This window comes from Hylobates moloch, unplaced genomic scaffold, assembly GCF_009828535.3.
Source record: "Hylobates moloch isolate HMO894 unplaced genomic scaffold, HMol_V3 SCAFFOLD_8, whole genome shotgun sequence".
NCBI classification, from domain to species: domain Eukaryota; kingdom Metazoa; phylum Chordata; class Mammalia; order Primates; family Hylobatidae; genus Hylobates; species Hylobates moloch.
In genome coordinates this window covers 121,250,245-121,255,506 of record NW_026652283.1, presented here as the reverse complement: position 1 = coordinate 121,255,506, position 5,262 = coordinate 121,250,245, and positions in this window count along the sequence as shown.

Genomic DNA, 5,262 nt, shown 5'->3' with positions numbered 1-5,262 from the left:
GAGCAGAACTGAAGGAAATAGAGACACAAAAAACCCTTCAAAAAAATCCATGAATCCAGGAGCTGGTTTTTTGAAAAGATCAACAAAATTGATAGACCACTAGCAAGACTAATAAAGAAGAAAAGAGAGAAGAATCAAATAGACACAATAAAAATTGGTAGAGGGAATATCACCACCTATCCCACAGAAATACAAACTACCATCAGAGAATACTATAAACACCTCTATGCAAATAAACTAGAAAATCTAGAAGAAATGGATAAATTCCTCGACACCTACACCCTTCCAAGACTAAACCAGAAGTTGGATCTCTGAATAGACCAACAACAGGCTCTGAAATTGAGGCAATAATCAATAGCTTACCAACCAAAAAAAGTCCAGGACCAGATGGATTCACAGCCGAATTGTACCAGAGGTACAAGGAGGAGCTGATACCATTCCTTCTGAAACTATTCCAAACAATAGAAAAAGAGGGAATCCTCCCTAACTCATTTTATGAGGCCAGCATCATCCTGATACCAAAGCTTTGCAAAGAAAAAACAAAAAAAGAGTTTTAGACCAATATTCCTGATGAACATGGATGCAAAAATCCTCTATAAAATATTGGCAAACCGAATCCAGCAGCACATCAAAAAGCTTATCGAACATGATCAAGTGGGCTTCCTCCCTGGGATGCAAGACTGGTTCAACATAAGCAAATCAGTAAACATAATCCAGCATATAAACAGAACCAATGACAAAAACCGTATAATTATCTCATTAGATGCAGAAAAGCCCTGTGATAAAATTCAACAACTTTCTTGCTAAAAATTCTCAATAAATTAAGTACTGATGGGACATATCTCAAAATAATAAGAGCTATCTATGACAGACCCACAGCCAATATCATACTGAATGGGCAAAAACTGGAAGCATTCCCTTTGAAAACTGGCACAAGACAGGGATGCCCTCTCTCACCACTCCTATTCCACATAATGTTGGAAGTTCTGGCCAGGGCAATCAGGCAGGAGAAGGAAATGAAGGGTATTCAATTAGGAAAAGAGGGAGTCAAATTATCCCTGTTTGCAGATTACATGATTTTATATCTAGAAAACCCCATTGTCTCAGCCCCAAATCTCCTTAAGCTGATAGGCAACTTCAGCAAAGTCTCAGGATACAAAATCAATGTGCAAAAATCACAAGCATTCTTATACACCAATAACAGACAAACAGACAGCCAAATCATGAGTGAACTCCCATTCACAATTGCTTCAAAGAGAATAAATATCTAGGAATCCAACTTACAAGGGATGTGAAAGACCTCTTCAAGGAGAACTATAAACCACTGCTAAATGAAATAAAAGAGGACACAAACAAATGGAAGAACATTCCATGCTCATGGGTAGGAAGAATCAATATCGTGAAAATGGCCATACTGCCCAAGGTAATTTTTAGATTCAATGCCATCTTCATCAAGTTACCAATGACTTTCTTCACAGAATTGGAAAAAACTACTTTAAAGTTTATATGGAGCCAAAAAAGAGCCCACATTGCCAAGTTAATCCTAAGCAAAAAGAACAAAGCTAGAGGCATCACGCTACCTGACTTCAAACTATACTACAAAGCTACAGTAACCAAAACAGCATGGTACTGGTACAAAAACAGAGATATAGTCCAATGGAACAGAACAGAGCCCTCAGAAATAATGTCACGTATCTACAACCATCTGATCTTTGACAAACCTGACAAAAACAAGAAATGGGAAAAGGATTCCCTATTTAATAAATGGTGCTGGGAAAACTGGCTAGCCATATGGAGAAAGCTGAAACTGGATCCCTTCCTTACACCTTATACAAAAATTAATAAAATATGGATTAAAGACTGACATGTTAGACCTAAAACCAAAAAAACCTTAAAGAAAACCTAGGGAATACCATTCAGGACATAGGCATGGGCAAGGACTTCATGTCTAAAACACCAAAAGCAATGGCAAGAAAAGCAAAAATTAACAAACAGGATCTAATTAAACTAAAGAGCTTCTGCACAGCAAAAGAAACTACCATCAGAGTGAACAGGCAACCTACACAATGGGAGAAAATTTTTGCAATCCACTCATCTAACAAAGGGCTAATATCCGGAATCTACAATGAACTCCAACAAATTTACAAGAAAAAAAACAACCCCATCAAAAAGTGGGCGAAGGATATGAACACACACTTCTCAAAAGAAGACATTTATGCAGCCAAAAGACATGTGAAAAAATGCTCATCATCACTGGCCAGAGAAATGCAAATCAAAACCACAATGAGATACCATCTCACACCAGTTAGAATGGCCATGATTAAAAAGTCAGGAAACAACAGGTGCTGGAGAGGATGTGGAGAAATAGGAACACTTTTACACTGTTGGTGGGACTGTAAACTAGTTCAACCATTGTGGAAGTCAGTGTGGCGATTCCTCAGGGATCTAGAACTAGAAATACCATTTGACCCAGCCATCCCATTACTGGGTATATACCCAAAGGTTTATAAATCATGCTGCTATAAAGACACATGCACACGTATGTTTATTGTGGCACTATTCACAATAGCAGAGACTTGGAATGAAGCCAAATGTCCAACAACAATAGACTGGATTAAGAAAATGTGGCACATATACACCATGGAATACTATGCAGCCATAAAAAATGATGAGTTCATGTCCTTTGTAGGGACATGGATGAAGCTGGAAACCATCATTCTCGGCAAACTATCACAAGGACAAAAAACCAAACACTTCATGTTCTCACTCATAGGTGGGAATTGAACAATGAGAACACATGGACACAGGGAGGGGAGCATCACACTCGGGGGCCTGCTTTGGGGTTGGGGGAGGGGGGGAGGGATAGCATTAAGAAATATACCTAATGTTAAATGACGAGTTAATGGGTACAGCACACCAACATGGCACACGTATACATATGTAACAAACCTGCACATTGTGCACATGTACCCTAAAACTTAAAGTATAATAAAAAATAAAATAAAAACTTTGGCTGTTGACTCCAAACATCCTGCTTCATCATCTCTCCACTCCAGAAACTTTTCACATGCTTATAAAGGGTGTTCCTTTCTCCTCTAAGTATTTGCCCCCCAGCCCGACCTGCAAGAAGGTGGAAATAGGGCCTCTGCCTGGGATGGTAACTCTCAAATATAATGCAAGAACTGTCCCTCCTCCACTATCTTCAGGACTGAAGGACTGTGAAAGTCTGCATGTTGATTAAGCTTCTCCCTCCCTTATCTGAAGGGACTTATTTCCTTCAAGACACTTTTCCTCTTCCCACCTAGCTCCATGCCCCCATCCAGTCACCTTCCAACCCATACAGTCATCTTCCAACCCATCTCTCCCCACCTCTGTGCCACACAAGAGGGGCATGACCACAGCACCTGGAAGTTCCTTAAAATTGAATGGTGTGTCGGGCCGGGTGCGGTGGTTCATGTCAGTAACCCCAGCAGTTTCGGAGGCTGAGGCAGGCAGGTCACTTGAGGTCAGGAGTTCGAGACCAGCCTGGCCAAAATGGTGAAACTCCATCTCTAGTAAAAATACAAAAATTAGCTGGGTGTGGTGGTGCATGCCTGTAGTTCCAGCTACTTGGGGGGCTGAGGCAAGGAAATCACTTGAACCTGAGAGGCAGAGGTTACAGTAAGCCAAGATTGCACCATTGCACTCCAGCCTGGACCATAGAGTGAGACTCTGTCTCAAAAAAAAAAAAAAAAAAAAAAATCGAATGGTGTGATTAGCTTATGATTTTTTAAAAATGGAATGATGTATTCATTTTCTAAGCTGCATAACAAATCAGCACAAATTTAGCAGCTTAAAACACCCATCTATTACCTCTCCTTTCCTGTGGGTCAGGAGTCTGGGGGTGCAGCTTTAGCTGAGTCCTCTGCTCAGGTTCTTACAGGGTTGTGATCAACGTGTCAGCTGGAATTGGTGTCTCATATGAGGCTTGGGGTCTTCTCCCAACCTCACATAGTTGTTGGCAGAATTTATTTCCATGCAACTGTGGAACTCATTGGCTGGCTTCTTCAAAACCAGACGGGTGTGTTGGCTCACGCCTGTAATCCCAGCAGTTTTGGAGGCCAAGGCAGGTGGATCACCTGAGGTCAGGAGTTTGAGACCAGCCTGGCCAATATGGTGAAACCCCGTCTCTACTAAAAATACAAAACTTAGCCAGGCATGATGGCGCACACCTGTAATCCCAGCTACTTGGGAGGCTGAGGCAGGAGAATCACTTGAACCTGGGAGGCAGAGGTTGCAGTAAGCCAAGATCGTGCCACTGCACTCCAGCCTGGGCAACAGAGTGAGACTCCATCTCAAAAACAAACAAACAAAAACCAAAAGCCAGGAGGAAGGAGTCTCTCTCCTCCAGACCCTCACTGAAGATCTCACCTGAAGATGTCAGACCCACCCTGAATAATCTCCCTTTTGATTAACTCAAAGTGAATAGATTAGGGGCTTAGTTACATCTGCAAAATCCCTTCAACTTTTCCATAGGTATAGATTAGAAGCAAGCCACGGGTCCTGCCTACACTCCAGGGGAGAGGAGATTACACCTGGCATTTATCCAGGGCAAGAACCTAAGGGGTCATCTCAGAATTCTGCCTTCCAAATAGATCCTCGGTGGAGCCGACATGCCTGGGCAAGCACCAGCCTTTGTTTAAAGGCAACAGAGAATGGTGCCCTGGCTCAGATCTCCAGCAAGCCTCCAGAATGATGGTCCAGTCTCTGGACCCAGGGCCAAGGAAGCAGGAGTTTTGGGTGCACATGGGGGCTGGCTTCCCCCACTTTGAAGTGAGTCATTACATCCATATTAGACCCTAGCTGTTGCTTAGGCAAAAATGATGATTTAGAAGAAGATGGAGAGAAGAGGAGAGTTAATTTAAAAGTACTTATATTCGGCTAGGCATGGTGGCTCATGCCTGTAATCCCAGCACTTTGGGAGGCTGAGGCAGTCAGATCACGAGGTCCAGAGATGGAGACCATCCTGGCTAACATGGTGAAATCCCGTCTCTACTAAAAATACAAAAAATTAACTGGGCGTGGTGGCGGGTGCCTGTAGTCCCAGTTACTCGGGAGGCTGAGGGAGAAGAATGGCATGAACCCGGGAGGTAGAGCTTACAGTGAGCCGAGATCGCGCCACTGCACTCCAGCCTGGGCAACAGAGCGAGACTGCATCTCAGAAAAAGAAAAAAAAAGAAAGTACTTATATTAATTCCCTAGGGCTGCCACAACCAATTACCA